Below are 20,244 nucleotides of genomic sequence, written 5' to 3' on the forward strand. Positions count from 1 at the left end.
ACATTAACCAGTCCAGAACCATCATTCCAGGCTGGCTTAAGATGCTAAGTGGGTTACATCACTGGTAACAAAGTAGTGATCGACCAATGTTGATCTTATAGACAGGATACAGATAATCTGTTACCCTTCAGGCGGATAGCCGATAATTTACCGATACATTTACATTACATATATGTACATTTACCATTTTGGAAAAAGAAACAATTTCTACACAAATTTACCGTTAATGGAACATGCTTATTTCATTTTTTTTATTAAGTGGTAAATGCATAAAATATACATGCCAGTCAGAATGTTTTTTAATATTTTCAAGAATATTTAGTGTTCCTCTCCCCTCCCTTCCCTGTGTGTTCTTCTGCCTCCCTCTTAGTCGCCCCCCCCCCCCCCCCCCCACCCCCTTAGTGGTCCTATCCCCTACCTGGGGTGCCTCATTACTGCTCTTGTAGCACGGCAGAGCATAGAGAACCGCGGTACAGGAGCTTCAGTTTCTTGTACCCGGCCGGACTGACAGGAATGGCTCTCTAAGTGAAACTGAAGCTCATGTACTGCGCTCCCCTCTGCTCTGCTCTGCTCAACCACGCTACACTGAATGACTAGTAGGGGAGAGCACTGTGCGCTTCCTTCCTGCCGGTTACTCTATTCCTGCACCCTTAGACGGCAGTCTGTGTCGCCCCATGGACGCACCGGCCCTGTGTGCCCTGGGCCATCGCCGCCTCTCCCATTATCAGCACTATATATCTATATCAATAGTGGTCGATACAAATATTTGCCAAAATCCGGAATATTGGTCGATAATATTGGCCTAACCGATAATCGGTCAATCCCTACAACAAAATGCTTTAACTATTTAAGAGCAATATTTCAAACAATTGCTGAACATACAAACTACAAGCACCATAATCCCTTCAAATCACTGACATGACAACGGTGCTTGGAGTAACACTTTACGTAGAAAACGGTAATAAAACAACGTAAATATAGGTGCCTATTCATTAAGCAGTGAATTTACAAATTATTTGAACATTTTAAGCCAAAATAATGGTTAAGGAACAAAAAAAAAAAAAAAAAGTGTGTGTATGTGGGTGGCGAGGGGGGCTAGATCTAAAGCAAGCATGCTTATTTCCAAAATGTACCACTTTGCATCATTACAATTTAATTGCAATTATGTTGACATGGTGCAAGGAGCTCCTAGGAGCCATTCCCTGCAAATCCTTAAAACTCACATAGTAAGTGAAGGGACAGAAATTGAGAAATTGAATGCTGGATTAAAAGGTTCCCTAAATGTTTAGCCCCTAAACCATGGGCTACATACAACTGCAAATGCCAACTAAGCAGCACATTAGAGTGTATTATGAGGATTTAACTAAATATATCATAGGTCCTTCAGTGGTTAAATATGTTCTCAACGGTTTCACGCACTACTCTATTTTTATTAAAAAAACAACACAGTAACAGGTGTATCATGATCACATTTTACACACTCACAACTCTAATAACACATTGTCTTGTTAACACTATGCGCAGCTCTATAAAAAGAGGTGAAGATGTGACAGAATTAGTACAAGAATAACTACATCCTACAAATAAAACTCCAGGAAATGTATTATTTTAAGTCAACATGTTAAACAGAGTGAAAACGAATGATCAAATCTAAACATTAAAAAGGTGCAAAAAAGGTGCAAGTTCAAAAGCACTGACAAAAAACAGAATAAAGAAAACCTGATTCTTTGAGTTTTACTCAATAAATGTAATTATTCAGTTTTAAATTAGTCACCATCAAAAATGCACCAAACCAGGTGTCAAGACTGAAATAATGTGGGGGGCGGGGCCTGACAGGCAAGATGGCCGGACGTGCTTTGTGTTAGCTCCGGCTAATCCTAGCCTTAATCTCCTACACAGAGCCCAAAATCTTGACCACCGGAGCACAGAACAGGCTAAAAATCAAACTCATTAACAAGCTCCTCGAATCCTTACCTGGATTAACGTGACCTCCTGAGAACTCACCTAGCCTGGCTCTAAGGCCTATTGAGAGAGCGGTATTGAGGGCTGAGGGAAGCGGACGATCCCCTGGCCTGAAGACCGCACCTCGTTCAGCTTGTGGCAGCCTTAATACTCCTCCCCCTGCCCCCCAGACCGGTGGGGGATATCCCGGTCCCCACTGGGGCAGCTAAAATCTCTGCAGACCTTGATCCGAGAAAACACAGCTGGCAACCGCGTGGTGGAGCCAACATGGCCGCCGCACCGAGAAGCCTGCCTGCACAAGCAGACTCAGACAGCCAGTCATGGAGAGCGCAGTTTGAGGCAAAGTTCGATGCCATCTGCAGGGCGTTCTGGCGCCGCATGCAAAGCAACGCAAACACCTCTGCTAAAGCGGCTACCTCGCAACAGCAACCTACTGACCACGCTCACAGCCCCTCAACTGTGCTAAAAGGCCGCCGGATACTACCCCCTCCTACTAAACTGGACCGGAGCCGCAAGGTATCCATGTGCCGACTAGATCGACCTCATCTACATGCGACTGGAGGGATTAGGCGCAAGAGAACACTGAGGCAGTCGCCCGAACGCCCCCGGCACAGACAGCAGGGATGTCACCCACATCAGAACAAGCAAGAACGGCATGACCCAGAGGCCCGCCGCTCCGGAAACCGGGTGAGCACGAAAAACGAACCGCAGAGGCTCGTCCCCGCCAAAACCTGGGACATCATCATGGAAAAATGCCACCTGGACTGTCTCGGGTTCTGGGCCAGAAGATGGAACCTCACTGAAGAGCCTAGTCGCGGGGAAAACTGGATCTCTCAACCTCTGTGCATTGGTTAGGTGCTCTTTAAACCTTACCTGCTAATTGCTTGCTAACGACAACAACTCGCTGCAAACCCAACACCAGAGTATACCTGAGTGTTACCAGTGGTTAATCTAAGCATATAGTTCCACATCCTGATTTTCATTCAGGTTTTATTTTAATCTACCTTGTTACATCTCAGCCAGTGCCTATTTAATATGCCTTACTACCTTTCCTGATCAAAAACCCACTGGCAAGATCAACTTAAGCATGTTTAATATCAAATACCTGTGCAGTTTACTCATGTGCCACAATGCTTTACACTTTGAATTGCTTATGTTCTACTATGTTCTATATAGTGGTAACACACGCATGTATGTCAATCTTATGCACAACAAAAATAAAGAATATATGAAAAAAAAAAGACTGAAATAATGTCCACTTGTCAAATTTAAATAAATATATATATATATATATATATATATATATATATTTATTAAAGGAACACTATAGGGTTAGGAACACAGACATTTATTCCTGACTATACAGTGTTCAACTATTTAGCCCCCTTAAAGTTAGTAAAAAGTAGAATTGATGATCAAGGAGGCAAATCTGGAGGCGGAGCCAAATGCCACCGTGGTCAATCAGCATCTCCTCATAGAACTACACTGAATCAATACATCTATAAGGGGAAATTTCAGCGTCTCCATGCAGAGCATGGACCCAGGAAACACCTATAGTGGCAGTCTGATGAGTGGCCATTGAAGGTGTCGCTAGGCTGGAATGTAAACACTGCCTTTTCTTTGCACGACAAACACACTACAATCAGCACACATGACACAACCAGCATTCACCACACACAATTAGGGTTATTCGCTAAAGAAAGAATTCAAAGCCAGTGTAATTCATAGAATGTTCGCAGAATGTTTCCATAGCTGCTTATACCTTGAATTTAAAATGCACATTGAACACTCATTCCAGTGAAGACAAAGGGAGAAACACTTTAGGTAAAAACTCTGAATTTGTGCAAAATGAATCAAAATGGCTAAATTAAGGTAATAATAGCCATGTTTTGACTATAGTAGAGTTAAAGAATTTTTCCAGATTAACTATTTTTGCATTTGTTTTTCCTTTCAGATTTAATTTGTGAAAATGTAAAGTTTAGCAAATAGCCCTGTCAATGTCCAGGGCTTTTGGCAGAGATCCACTTCTTTGTAATTTAACCCCTTAAGGACCAAACTTCTGGAATAAAAGGGAATCATGACGTGTCACACACGTCATGTGTCCTTAAGGGGTTAAACTACTTGTGTCAAGATTGGGCTACCACTTAAGTCCCTTGGATTGTTTTTTTGTTTTTGTTTTTTTAATTTAAACAATTCCAAGCCTTTGATTGGTCAATCTGCTGGTACAAATGGAGAGTCTGTGTCAAGAATAAACAGGAGGCCTTAGCCTACAGACACATGCTTGTTTTCTTTGGAGGTATATCTCAACTGATTACCGAGTCACACCACCTAGTCCACTTCTGCATTGTATATGGTGAAGCCTAACCATACTGCACATGTTGGAGAAGAATATAAGAGCCTTCTACTTGCTTGTACTAAATTAATTGTACTTACTGTTTAGTCTAAACCCCGAGATACATCTACATACAATATATGAAAACTTTGACAAGTCTGATAATGGGAGAGAAAAGAGGAGCGGTTGGTGGAGACAGTAGATGGGAAGGTCTGACAATTAGGATCATGAACAATATGCTTGCTCACAAAAGGGCCAAGTCATCCCAGCGGATATGGGCACCAGGAAGACAGGCTGTTATGTTTGCTGTAGCCCACACACAGCGCTACAACTACAATCTCACTCAGTCCTCCCAAAATCAGAGTACAAAGCTGGGCTCTTGTAAATCCTGCCACGAGGATACTTGTCCCCTTCTATTCTCTCTCCTCCATGAACAGAGTATTGGCCGCTGGGATATGACGTCATGCTGTATCCCAGCGGCCACCAGCTTCTCGCACTTTCCATGCCTGGAAATATTTTAGCCAAGAGTTCCATATCTTGTGAAAACTTAAGATAATATAGTTGAGAACACAACTCCCTGCAATTGTCACAATCTATCAATTTGAAAGAGTAATATGCTTCTTTAGGAGAGGCACTATCAATGTTCTCCATTAGTAAGCAGTGTGTGACGGATGCCGAATGCAAAATCTTTCAAAATGTAGAAGGGTGAAAGGTCTTACAAAGGTGCTCTGCTGGCTGGCTGTCTCTAGAGGCATACATTTAATCCACATGTAAACATTACATTTCTCAGAAATGGAAATGCTTTACATTATCAGAGTAAATGTAGTGGTTTTTGTAATGGGATTTTCTTGGTTTTTTCCCCCCACAAGATGAATTAGGAACAGCAGCATCACAATCTTATCCTTACATACACTATGCCAACATATAAACACACAGTGTTAAAAAAGTATATATATATATATTAAACACACATAGTGGGCAAAGTCGTGTGTGTGTGTGTGTGTATATATATATACACACACACACACACATACACACATACGACTTTGCCCACTATGTGTGTTTAACAGGACAAAAATTACATAGACTACATTATGTCTTCTCAAAACATGGAATACAACACACCAAACTGGAACCATATAGGTGCACAATCAGACCTCGTTTATCATTTGTACAGAAATAATCATCTATTACCAATAGAGAAACTTGTTGGCGAAGTTAATACTTATAGCAAGCTGTAGTTAAATGGGTTATGGTCACTAAGCTCGAAAATATATTTTGTTCCAATAATATATGAAACCAGAAGGCTGCACTCACCTTAACATGCATAAATGAGGTGCCATTATTTTTGCCTATTTTAGGCGTTAAAAAAAAAAAAAAACGAATAAAATCTTATCTCTGAAGTTGCTGTTTAGTGGATGAGTTTGTGCGCTGGATATTGTGTATTGTTCTTACAATATACACCTACTAACAGGTAGAAATAGTTACATACCTCACTTTCCGTCGCATGTTACTCAGAGACATTTTTAGGAAATCACTCCGTACCAAAAAAAATTAGATGTCACAGTGAAATGAGACACAGATCTCCCTGCTTTTTAAAAAACAAAACAAAAACAAAAAACTAAAAACACACAGCTTCATCCAGAATAGGATCCCAATTGTTTAAAACTGTAGAGCAACATTTATCCAAGATGCTACTTCCCCTTTAAAGAAGACTCTGCTTGCAGTCTCATAGCTCTTTTCTAACAAAACAATCCATGAAATGGTAGAAGCATGTACACTGAATAACAACCACCAGCCCATGCACTATATGGTGATTGGCTGCAATCTGATGAATTGGGTGCATTTGCCTCAGGCTCTAAAAAGTAATGGGTCTCTGGAATGCACCTTATACACACACTACTGAACTAGAACGAAGAATAAACTAACCATGTACTTTGCAATGTTCATGTTACCTGGGAGAGAGAAATATCCTCAATGATCCATGAACAGTTAACCAACCATCGTTAAGGGATGAATTTACAAAACAAGTATGGGGGGGGATAACAAATAAATTATAGGGTGTTTTACACGCTACATTACTCAGGACTAGCTCTACAAGTGGATTCTGGTAGCAGTAGGTGGACGAGGCAATTAATTTAAAAAATAAAAAAAAATCATATGACTTACTAGATTAAAGATTCTTTTCACATTTTGTTTATGTTTATTTCTTACATATGTTTATTTCTTACATATTGTTCAGCAATACATTCAACAAAATCCTGTAAGCACCACAAGCAATACTACAGCTCATAGTAGTGGTGATGATGACGCTAGGAGTATACTTGCCAGGACACTTGGTAATGGGGAAAAAACATTTTACATTGGTTTGTCCATTAACCAGCAGGGCTCTGAGGTTGCTAGCTACTCTACTGATGAGCTTCTGGCTTCGGAAGAGTTGCAGAAACAGTGATGCCAATCCAGTTGCTATTCAATGGCTGAGAGTGACAGCTGACTGCTCACAGCCAATGAATTGCACACTACAAAAGAAAAATGTAGAATAATAATAATAATAATAATAATAATACACAGACTCTTTTTATAGGCTGGCTAATGACGCCAACATGCAGCTGCTGGAGGTGGAGTTACACCTCTGGCCACTAAAGATCATGGTCTGCTACATGCTTTAAATGTTACTATCTATAATACAAGCTGATACATTATAGCATGCATATCTCCACATGTTTTGCATTTATAGTTTTAGTTTATGTTAAAGGGACACTATAGTCACCAGAACATCTACAGGCTATTGTATTTGTTCAGGTGAGTATAATTATTCCCTTCAAGGTTTTTGCTGTAAACACGGTCTTTTCAGAGAAAATGCAGTGTTTATATTACAGCCTAGTGATAACTCCACTGGCCACTCTTCAGATGGCTACTAGAGGTACTTCATGGGGCAGTGCTGCACAGTGAGCAGCACTGACATTCACTGCCTCCACCTTCTGCATGGAGACACTGAACTTTCCTAAAAGAGATGCAGTGATTCAACTTGTGTTGGTTTTGACCCTGATCTGTCTCCTTGACAAGCTCAGCCAAACCTATGTGAAAGCATTGTGATTGGCTCAGATAATTACTCCTGATGATGTCAGCCAAGCAGTCATATCAGGATCAGAGACAGCAGCTGCAGACTTGAATACAAGTAAGATTTTACTATATTTAGGGGGGCTAGATGGAGGTTTTAACACTTGAGGATCAGGAATACGGGTTTGTGTATCTGACCCTATAGTGTTCCTTTAAGATTGTGTACATTAATACATTGTCTATACATTTCATAAATTTGTTATAGCACAAACTATTCTAGCATTTTGAAATGCTGCATGTACAGATTTGAGGTACCATAACTACTACAAATCACTTCAGTGGTCATGGTGCTTGGAGTAACCCTTTAAGGTTCAATAAACTTTGGGTTCCATTTACCATTATACCCATGAACCAAGAACAAGAAGCCGATATAGAAGATTCATTTTCACATTATTCCTCATTCTCCTTACGGCTGCCTACTCGGCTTTCTCAAAGTACTTACTCATCTGAGCAATGCTCTATCTTCTCCTCTTTTCCTTTTCTCTTCTCTCCCTCATAATATCTCCTTACACCCACTTCCTTCAACAACACAATCACATTCACATTAATCCATCCCTGCTACACTCCCCCCTTCTCTCATCCCATGCCCTGCACTTGTTTCTCTCCTGCTCCCACCCAATCTCATCCTAGACCCCGTGACATCTCTCCCAACCCAGGGCCCTTCACCTCGTCTGCTCACACGAAAACACACAAGCCTCATCCAAATACCCTTCAGTTTATCATCCTCTACCAGCAATCACTGTGCACTCTGGAACGCCCGTTCCATCTGTAGCAATATTAAATCAACAGCCATACATGACCTCTTCATCTCTAATTCCCTCACACTACTAGCACTCACTGAGACCAGCTTTACCCCTCTGATACCACTACTCCAGCTTCTTTATGTTTCGGTGTACTACAATTCTCCCACACTCTCAGACTCCCAGACTCAACTGTAAGGGCGGCCGTGTAGGCATCCTTCTCACCCCTCAATGCATCTTTCAACCTATCCTACCGGCCTCTGTCCTATCCTTCACGCATCCTAGGCTATTCATTGGACACTTTTTTCTAGGTACCCCACTTTCTCTCCTCCAGCACTCCTTCCCTCATACTTGGGGACTTTAACATCCCAATCAACAACCTCAACTGCCTCCCGTCTGCTCTCTGCAACCGCCTCCTTTGGCCTCACAGGGTGGTCTACTTCAGAAACTCATACAGCAGGAAACACTCTTGACCTCATCTTCACTAATGTCTGTACCACCTCTAATCTCTCCATTGTTCCATTTCCTTTATCTGACCACCATCTGCTGACCTTTGACATCTGCATATCCTATACCAAAATCTCACCACCCTCAACTCTCCAATCTCGCAGAAACCTCCAGCATTTCTCCACCAAACTCCAAACTCCTTTTACCCATCTCAAATCTCACTTGCCATAAAATTCTGCAACTTCACTCTACAACTCTACTCTCTCCTCTCAACTAGGCATCATGGCACTTCCTACATTTAAACGCAGCAAGCGTTCCCAATTACAACCCTGGCAAACCAAGCTAACTTGATATCTCCAAAAATGTTCTAGAACTGCTGAACGCTGTTGGAGAAAGTCTCACTCTGCACCTGACTTCATCCACTATAAAATTTATGCTGCGCTCCTACACTCTGGCTCTATCCTCTGCAAAAGTAAATTACTTAAAACACCCTCATAAGCACACTGTCCCGCCAACCCAAATGCCTATTTCACACTTTTAATGCTCTCCTTTGCCCTGTTGCTCCCCCTCCTGCTACCACCCTGTCCACCTTAAACTTTGCAACTCACTTCACTGAGAACATTTCTACAATCAGGGAAGAGATCTCTAATCTCTCTCCCTCCCCTTCCAATACATCACCCAACACCACTCCAACACTGTTCCATGCTCATTCGCACCTACAACAACAAAAGAGGTTTCCGCTCTGCTCCCGTCCTCCCGCCCCACCACCTGTTCCCTCGATCCTATTCCCTCATATTTCACCTGCACTCAGTCTCCCTCTCTTGCTCTTCTCTCACTGAGGTTTTCAATCTCTCCCTTTCCTCTGGCACATTTCCTTCCTCCTTCAAGCATGCAACTAGAACGCCAATTCTGAAAAGGCCCAACCTCTACCCCAGCTCTCCATCCAACTACTGCCCTTTATCGCTACTGCAGTTTGCCTCCAAGATCCCTGAGAGAGTTGTGTATGCGAGATGGACAGACTTCCTCGAATCCAACTCTCTACTTGACCCGTTTCAGTCTGGATTCCACGCTTGTCACTCTGTTGAAACAGCTGTGACCAAAGTATCAAACGATATAATTGTTTCTAAATCTCGCGGCCATTACTCTATCCTAATTCTCCTTGATCTTTCTGCTGCCTTTGACACAGTTGATCATCAACAGCTTCTTCTCATTCTCCATAATCTCGGTCTACAAGATAATGCTCTCTCCTGGTGCTCCTCCTACCTTTCCCAGTAATCTTTCAGTGTTTCTTTCTCTGGCTCTGCCTCTTCTCCCCAACCCCTCTCTGTTGGTGTCCCCCAAGGTTCATTCCTTGGTACCCTACTGTTTTCCATCTATAATGCCTTCCTTGGTAAACTCATCAGCACCTTTAGCTTCCATTATAATTTATATGCAGATGACACTCAAATCTACCTATGCTCTCCTGATCTCTCTCCACCCATCTTGACTCACATCTGACTGCCTCTCCGCGATTTCCAATTGGATGCTGCTCACTTCCTTAAACTCAACCTGTCCAAAACAGAACTTCTGGTCTTTTCTCCCTCAAGTGTTGCTACTCCCGTGTCTGTCTCCCTCCAAGTCAACAGTGCCACCATCACCTCTACCTCGCTGCCAAGGTGTTCTCTTAGACGCTTCACCCCTCATGTCCAGTCGATCACCAAATCCTGTCGCTTCCATTTCAAATACATAGCCCACATCTGCCCCTATTTAACATGCCGTTGTTCATTCTCGTCTTGACTACTGCAATCCCCTTCTCAGTGGTCTTACGTGTTCCCAGATTGCACCGCTATAATCTATTATGAACGCAGCGGCAAGGGTCATTTCCCTGTCAGCCCGCACCTGCCACGCCTCCCCCCCTCTGTCAGTCCCTACATTGGCTTCCAGTTAGACATAGGGCTCAATTTAAGATTCTGGTGCTTGTTTACAAGTCCCTTCATAATGCTGCTCCAACCTACCTATCCTTCCTAATATACAAGTATGTCCCGTCAAGGCCCCTGCGCTCTGCCGAAGACCTACGTCTATCCTCTGTCTGTACTCCCACATCTGATGCTCGTCTCCAAGACTTCTCCAGGGCTGCGCCTTTTCTGTGGAACTCCCTTCTCCGTTAGACTTTCCCCCAGTCTTCACTGGTAAACTGTTAGCGCATTCCCTCCTCCCCCCCCCCCATGACTTCCCTTTTGCAACTGTCAAAAATAACCAAGTTCCCAGTGTATACTTTTTCTAGCAACCTATTTCATTACCCCTATTTATACCCTTTGTGTCACTATACCCCACTTCCCTTAGCATGTAAGCTCATTGAGGAGAGCCCTCAACTGGCTGTTCCTGTGTGTCCATTTGTCTGGTTACATTTACGTGTCTGTAAGTCCACCCATTGTACAGCGCTACGGAATTTGCTGGCGCTATATTAATAATAATAATAATAATAATAATAATAATAGTGACAGCTGAATAGAGCCTGTCTTTGCTAAACAAATAGTCGGACAGAAAACAGAGACTACAGTGTTCTGCAGAGTTCATGGTGCATGCACTGTCCCTTTATATTCAAATAGCAAACAAACCCAAAAGTACAATTAAAGGATCACTATAGAGTCACTAAAACAAAGCGGCACGTTAAAACCCCTTCAGCAGCTTACCTTATTCCAGCGCCGGTCTCCCTAGGCGCTGGTGACCTCTCCTCCTCCGCCTGACGTCAGCGGAGTTGAATGCACATGCGTGGCAAGTGCCGCGCGTACATTCAAAGTGTCCATAGGAAAGCATTTCTCAATACTTTCCTATGTACGCTCTGCGCGATGGAGGCATAATATGCCTCCAGTGTCGCAGATGCGCCTCTAGTGGCTGTCCGGAAGACAGCCACTAGAGGCTGGCTTAACCCCAAATGTAAACATAGCAGTTTCTCTGAAACTGCTATGTTTGCATCTGAAGTGTTAAAACCTGAGGGACCTGGCACTCAGACCACTGCTTTCGGTCCACCTCTGCCATGCATATGGTTAATTTAGGCCAGTTAATTACACGCAGTAATCCTTAGCCTAGTGATTCACAAAAGGCACAAAAAATTCCAAGACTCGGCACAATATCTGCCATTTAACCTACATTTAACCTTTTCTGGGCCGGAGGGAAAATCTAACATTTTGACCCTTTAATGCACAATTCTGCCTATAAAACCCAGTCAACATACATGCACAGACTGGGTTTATCCACTTCTGACAGGTGGCTTGTTAATTCACCCAACTGTTCCACAGCACAAGTGAGAACATTATTATCCAGAATGCTTCACTTATCCTTTCATCTAAATTACCACTTGTCACAAGAAAAACAAAAATTGTCAGGTGAAACCAATCAAGGAGAAAGAACTGAAAAGTAAATTTATGCATTTAACCACTACAATGCTAGAATGTTTAATAGCATTGTACGTTGGGGGGTGTGATAAATCTGTTTTACTGCAATACTATAAATCCGACAAGTCTTTTTTTTTTTTAAATTAAATACAGATTATAGCTGCAATAACAGGCATTTATTGAATATTCAAACAAAAATATAAGTTTACATCTCGTGGCACCAAAAATCACTTAGTCTTAAGAAAGTAATTTATGATGTCCAAATGCAGACCCTGCTGCCTTGCAAATGAGAGCATCATTTCTGATGAACAGCACTGTTTACACTGCAATTTCTAAACCATTCTGTGGCCACTAGAGGCTTCCTTCAGAGACAAATTCAATTATTAAAGGGCTGCTATAGTATAAGGAATACAAAGCTGTATTGACTTTCACTATACTTCCCTCTGCCCCCACCTCACGCATCCCCACAGGTACTATAAGGGAGGGGAAAACAAAACAAAAACACTTTACAGTACTTACCCGATTCCAGCTCCGATCTCCCTCAGAGATGGGTTGGCACTCCTCAGACATTATTCGTGATGCCTTGAGCGCATTAGGTCCTCCCCATAGGAAAGCATTGCTTCAATGCTTTTCTGTGGGGATTTAATTGGCGCTGGACGTCCTCATGCAGAGCGTAAGGACGTCCAGCATCAGGCAACTAAAAAAGTCACCTTGCGAGCATGAAGTGCTCTCGTGGCTGTTTGACAGCGCCTAGAGGCAGTCTTAGAGCAACTGCAATGATTACATTGCAATGATTACATTGCAGGGCTAAAACTGGGCTAAAACTGCAATGATTTACATTTCAGAACTAAGGGGGGCAGGGACATTGCACCCAGACACTGAATACGCTTATGCAAAAGTACGCTTATGCAAAAGTTGTTTACATACCAGGAAGCAACTCTAGTGGCTGTCTGATTGACAGCCACTAGAGGCAGTTTTAGTCCTGCAATGTAATCATTGCAGTTTCTCAAACCAGTGGGTCTGGGACACTGCTCCCACACCATTTCAATGAGATAAGGTGATCTGGGTGCCTATAGTGTCCCTTTAAAGTTCACTTAACAGAGCAGAAGATACAAACTTAACCCCTTAAGGACGCTGGACGGTTCAGGACCGTCATCGGCATTTTTCCATTGCCGACCGACGACGGTCCTGAACCGTCCTAAATTTAATATGTACTTACCCGATTGCCGTAGTTCCCCCGGCGGCGATCGGCGGTGCTCCCGTTGTGGGGAGACTGCCTGCAGCCCAGACAGTCTCCCCATGGCGGATTAGGACCCCTGTGGCCATGTGATCGCCCAACAGGGCGACCACATGGTCACAATAGGTGTCCTAGTGTCTGCCTGCAGGGGGACTGTCTGTGCTGACAGGCAGTCTCCCTGCTGCTGTAAAATCATACAAAGTAATCATACGCAGAGGTTTAAAGTGAAAAATATATATATATATATATATATATATATATATATATATATATATATATATATATATATATATATATATATAATGTCATGCTAAGTGTATTTTTATATTAATATGTACATATATTAATATAAAAATACACTTATAATTAAATTACACACGTATATATAATAACTATATATATTGTATATATATTATTATAAAATACAAATAATAAGTAATTTAAATTAAATTAAACATGTAAAAATAATAATAAAAATGTAAAAAAAATTATATATCTATACGAAATTTTATTCTAAGTGTATTTTGATATTAATATATATATATATTTATATCAAAATACACTTAGAATGAAATTGTATATATATCTATATATATATTAATAATTAAAAAGAATACGAACTATTCATATGTCCATATACAAAATTACATAAATAATTATGTAAATATACACGTAGACTTCAAATATATAAATATGCATATATATTTAAATTCTATGTGCGTATTTATGTAATATTTTTACATAATTAAGTTATTTTATTGATTGCAATTTAAGGGACCTGCCTGCCAACCCAGCCCGAAAGTCCAGATAATTTAATTTGTTAGCACTGTATTTTACCCTGTAACGTTCTACGACACCCTAAAACCTGTACATGGGGGGTACTGTTTTACTCGGGATACTTCGCTGAATACAAATATTAGTGATTCAAAACAGTAAAACATATCACAGCGATGATATTGTCAGTGAAAGTGACTTTTTTTGCATTTTTCACACACAAACAGCACTTTTACTGATGATATAATTGTTGTGATACATTTTCCAGTTTTGAAACACTAATATTTGTGTTCAGCAAAGTCTCCTGAGTATAACAGTACCCCCCATGTACAGGTTTTATAGCGTTTTTGAAAGTTACAGGGTCAAATATATGGGTCAAATATTTTTACATTGAAAATGGCCAGGTTGGTTACGTTGCCTTTGCGAGCGTATGGTAGCCCAGGAATGAGAATTACCCCCATGATGGCATACCATTTGCAAAAGAAGACAACCCAAGGTATTGCAAATGGGGTATGTTCAGTCTTTTTTAATAACCACTTAGTCACAAACACTGGCCAAAATTAGCGTTCAATTTAGTTTTTTACTTTTTTCACACACAAACAAATATGAACGCTAACTTTGGCCAGTGTTTGCGACTAAGTGGCTACTAAAAAAGTCTGGACATACACCATATTGAATACCCTGGGTTGTCTACTTTAAAAAAATATGTACATGTGGGGTGTTCTTCAGCGATTTATGACAGATAATAGTTTTACAATGTCTTGTGTTACAATGTCACTATTGATACATTTTAAAAATGTATGTTTTGAAACCGCAATATCCTACTTGTACTTATAGCCCTATAACATGAAAAAAAATAGCAAAAAGCATGTAAACACTGGGTATTTTTCAACTCAGGACAACATTTTGAATCTATTTAGCAGTTTTTTTCATTCGCTTTTGTAGATGAGTAAAAGATTTTTCACATAAAAGTAAAAAAACATGTATTTTTTTTAATTTTTCATCATATGTTTTCATTTTTTAAAAATTAAATTACATGAGATTATATAAATAATGGTATGTAAAGAAAGCCCCTTTTGTCCTGAAAAAAACAATATATAATTTGTATGGGAACAGTAAATGAGAGAGCAGAAAATTACAGCTAAACACAAACACCACAAAAGTGTAAAAAGATTCCTGGTCGCAAATGTACAACATCGCAAAAACAGTCCGGTCCTTAAGGGGTTAAAATAAAAAATAAAAAACACTGATGCCATTGATTTGATTGTAAATAAAACCCGTTTTAACCCCTTCAGGACGGAGTCAATAGTGCACGTTCTGATCAAAACAAAAACTTAAACAAAAACTGGAATTTGCGCTATATGTCTGTTCAACCGTAATTCCCCGCTGTCACATTAAGTGCACCCACACTTATTATATATCATTTTGTTCAGGAGAAACAGGGCTTTAATTTATCATTAACTATTCATATATGGAACAGAATTTTAAAAAAAAGTGTTAGAAAAAAAGATTTTTTTAAAAAATTTGTATTTCCGTCTGACATTTTAGCTGTGAATGTCATAATACTGTTTTACTGCAAAAAAAAAAAAAATGCACATATTTGTAATCAGCGAGGTCTCACGAGTACAACAGTACCCCCCATTAACAGGTTTTATGGTGTTTTGGAAAGTAACAGGGTCAAATATAGAAATTTCCATTTTCAAATTGAAATTTGCCAGATTACTAATGTTACCTTTGAGACGGTGTGGTAGCCCAGGAATGAGAATTACCCCCATAATGGCATACCATTTGAAAAAGTAGACAAGCCAAGGTATTGAAAGTCTTTTTTAGTAGCCACTTAGTCACAAACACTGGCCAAAGTTAGCATTCATAATTGTTTTTGTTTGAAAAAAGCAAAAAACTAATATTTGGCCAGTGTTTGTGACTAAGTGGCTACTAAGAAAGACTGTACATACCCCACTTGCAATACCTCGGGTTGTCTACTTTTGCAAATGGCAAACTTTTATGCCATCATGGGGGTAATTCTTATTCCTGGGCTACCAAAGGCAACATAACCAATCTGGCAAATTTCAATGTCAAAAAAATGAAATGCAAGCCTTATATGTGACTCTCTAACTTTCCAAAACACCATAAAACCTGTACATGGGGGGTACTGTTATTCTCGGAAGACTTCACTAAACACACATATTAGTGTTTTAAAACAGTAAATCATATTACAACAATAATATAGTCCATAAAAGTGCAGTTCGTTTGTAAAACAAAATGAAAAAACGTCACTTTTACTTAAAATATCATCGTTGTAATACAATTTACCAGTTTGAAACACTAATATTTGAGTTCAGCGAAGTCTCCCAAGTAAAACAGTACCCCCTATTTACAGGTTTTATGGTGTCTTGGAGAGTTACAGGGTCAAATATAGTGCTTGCAAATTAAATTCTATGCACTTTCTCCCTGTGTTGTCAGGCATGTCAATCAAATTTTAATTAATCAAATCACATAATTATGTTAAAATATTATTTAAATATACACGTAGAATTTTAATATATATGCATTTATAGGTATTTAAATTCTACGTGTATACTAATGTAATTATATATATATGTAATTAGTTTACAATTGATAGAACCTCAGGGGAGTCCACTTCAGACTCTGATAACCAACAAAGACCAGAACATGCCCAAGCATCAGGTCGTTTTTTTAGAGAGAGGGACTACACCAGTAGGAATAACTACAAGACAACGGGCCAGACAAGACCAAGAACCAAACGTTTCATCACTAGACGAGGACAGAGAAGCGGCATATACCGGTCTGAGAGGGAGACCACCTCGACGGAGGTAATCACAGTCTTTAACTTGTCCACACGGAAACTCAACAATGCGGAGATCCAACTGCTAACTAAAGGACTCGCCTTCGTACCCACGACCTACCCTGTACCACTCACTCAAGAAGTTGAAAACTACAAGTTTGGAAGAACTTTAAGACTCAAGGACTTCTTTAAAACGAATAAAACTGATCACCCCAATGAGTCACTTTAAACCTAAAAGCACCTGGGACCCATTACCTAACCAATCCACCATCAAGACTTTCTTGAAATCATTGAACCAAGAAACACAACACCACCTGACACACGACAACAAAAGAAGATCTAATATAACGAAACAAGAACGCCAGATTATCTCCTCATTAGCCAACGACCCGAATCTAGTAATTCGTTCGGCAGACAAAGGTGGAGAGGGATTGTCTTGATGAACTACAGTGACTACAGACAGGAGATCTTAACCCAACTGGAAGATGAAACTACCTATCTGAAACTGACGGCCGACCCAACACAGGCAATTGTGCTTAAGATCCAACTAATGCTACATCGAGGGCTAGAAGCAGCTTACATCACACAAGAATTGTACAAATATCTACTACAAGAGAAACCTAGGACGCCAGTAATATATACACTACCAAAAATTCACAAACATCCCACTTCACCACCGCGCAGACCTATAGTCTCGGCAATAGGAGGGGTACTGGAACCCATTGCCAAGTGGCTGGATTCCCTATTTAAGAAACCAGTTGAGGAATTAATAACATGCATCAAAGATACGCCAAGCCTGTTAACACAACTCAAACAATTCACCAACTTGGGAGAAGGAGTGACATTCATTACATGCAACGTTAAAAGCCTGTATACAATCATTACACATGAAACAGGCAGCGATGCAATGAGGAAAATCCTAACAGCATCACCCTCCTACATGGGACCACCGGTGGAATATACTCTGGAGCTACTATACCTGGTACTTAACCAAAATTATTTTAGGTTTGAGCACACATGGTACCAGCAAATCGCTGGAACATCAATGGGAGCGGCCATGGCACCAATGTATGCAAATAGCTTTATGTATGTGTTCGAGCAGGAACACACTCACACCATTTAGAAACAACATATTGTTTTACCGGCGCTTCATTGACGATATCATCATTCTGTGGAGAAATAAGGGACCAACACCAGAAGAGATGCTCGAAACCATCAACAACCTAAATACACCGGTCCGACTAACCATGACCACCAGTGACCAGTCCATAGACTTCCTCGATGTACGTCTTTACATGGAGAATGAGAAAATAGCCTACACACTGTACAACAAACCTACGGACAGAAACACTATACTACATGCGGACAGCTACCATCCAAGGCACCTAATCAACTCTCTACCACAATCCCAGTTCATGAGAGTCATCAGGAATAACTCCAATAAGGCGAATACTAAGCTACAGCTAAATCTAATGTGGGACAAATTTCTATCCCGTGGGTATAGCCCTTCCATTTTACAACAAGCTTTAAACAAATGCTTTGAAAATCCACCTTCACAGCCACCCAAGGAGGAAAGACTAATATTTCCTGTGACATACACAACTATATCAGACCACATCAAAGAAACTGTTAACTGCAACTGGCGGATGATGCTCAATGATAATAGCTTACCGAGTCAATTTAAACAACGACCGATGATGTGCTACCGGAGGGGAAAAAACGTAAGAGACTTACTGGTCAAGACAGACCCGACACATTGCTACAATCAACCCTCATCCACTTGAACTTAGGCTGCTATAGGTGCCTGGGGTGCGTAACATGTAGCCACATGCTACCAAGCAAAACTTTTACCCATCCACACACTGGCAAGACCTTCACCATCAGGCACAGAATTACGTGTACCAGTGACTTTGTTGTGTATAAATTAGTCTGCCCGTGTGGGTTGGCATACATGGGCAAAACAGATCTACCGTTAAGGGAAAGAATGCGGAACCACCGATCGAGTATACGAATCACGTACAGAGACGAAGGGTCTGAACAACCGTTGGCGAAACACTTCTGGGAAAGTAGCCATCCTCTACCATCAATGAAATTTATCGCCATCAACCACGTCCCGCAACCAACGCGAGGAGGTGACCGTAAGAAAATCTTACTCCAGAGGGAACTGTGTTTTCTCCACGAGTATGTATATATGTGTATATTTTTACTTAATTATAATTTATTCCAGTATATTCACTTCCATTACTGTTATGAGTCTTCCAGTCCTTGGTCCACTAGGCATCACCATATTACTTGCTATATCATTTATCCTCCTAAAAGTACCAACTACTTGACACATAGGATATGACATATTCAGATTTTTATTTATACATTAGGCCATTCTAGGAATATATATCGACGGAAGGTTAAATGGCGCACAAGGAGGAAAATATATGTATAGCGAGCATACACAATATAAATCGAAACAAATAGCTGCAACTCACTGGGAGTCCTGGTGAGATCTCCTAAGTGCTAAATAGGTAATAAGGAATAGTGAGTGCGCTTACAATAAATAAAATACAGTGTTAATCACACCTAAAAAATCTGAAGGGCATATAACACATTTGATTACAATGCAATAATACCAAAGTGCTATAGTGCTTTAAGAAATTTACACAATATGTGGAGTGCCAAAGTGCATATATGTGCAGACAAGGGATATCCAATATAAATAAAAAAAGGACTGATATACTTGCAGAGCTTCTGGAACAAATAATACACGGCTCTGTAATACAAATAATACAACACCTAGTGCAATATGTTTGTACAGTGCAAAATTAACAATAAATAAATAGGTATCTCACTCACAATGGTGGAGTGGTTGAAGTACCACCCCAAACTATCAGGCTCCAGGGAGGATCAGCCCCCAGTGATCGTGGGATCCACTCAGTGTAGAAAGAACGTGGGCCAATCCGGATATGTGTAAACCAAGAATTTCTTTATTACCAATGCATAAAAAGATATAAAACACCAGTCTCCTGCAACCTGCTACCGATAGTCCGAGAAAGAGAGAGAAGGTCTATAATCAGAGTGTCCTCCTCGCAGCTCAATCCTCATGGATACACGGATACACGGTGTAGGTGCAAAAACTTCCGGATTGTTCAGATGCAATGCATTTCTCCCCTCCCACGGGGCTTTTTCATGCATGAAAAAGCCCCGTGGGAGGGGAGAAATGCATTGCATCTGAACAATCCGGAAGTTTTTGCACCTACACCGTGTATCCGTGTATCCATGAGGATTGAGCTGCGAGGAGGACACTCTGATTATAGACCTTCTCTCTCTTTCTCGGACTATCGGTAGCAGGTTGCAGGAGACTGGTGTTTTATATCTTTTTATGCATTGGTAATAAAGAAATTCTTGGTTTACACATATCCGGATTGGCCCACGTTCTTTCTACACTGAGTGGATCCCAC

The 20,244-nt window shown here is 40.7% G+C and overlaps 1 protein-coding gene across 1 annotated transcript in view; it reads right to left on the reverse strand.

Annotated features, from left to right (window-relative positions):
• Positions 1 to 20,244, reverse strand: part of KLHL2 (kelch like family member 2) — a 132,007-nt gene that overhangs the window by 94,067 nt on the left and 17,696 nt on the right. The window lies entirely within an intron of this gene.

The sequence above is a fragment of the Pelobates fuscus genome, chromosome 6 (genome assembly GCF_036172605.1).
Source record: "Pelobates fuscus isolate aPelFus1 chromosome 6, aPelFus1.pri, whole genome shotgun sequence".
Classification (NCBI taxonomy): Eukaryota; Metazoa; Chordata; class Amphibia; order Anura; family Pelobatidae; genus Pelobates; species Pelobates fuscus.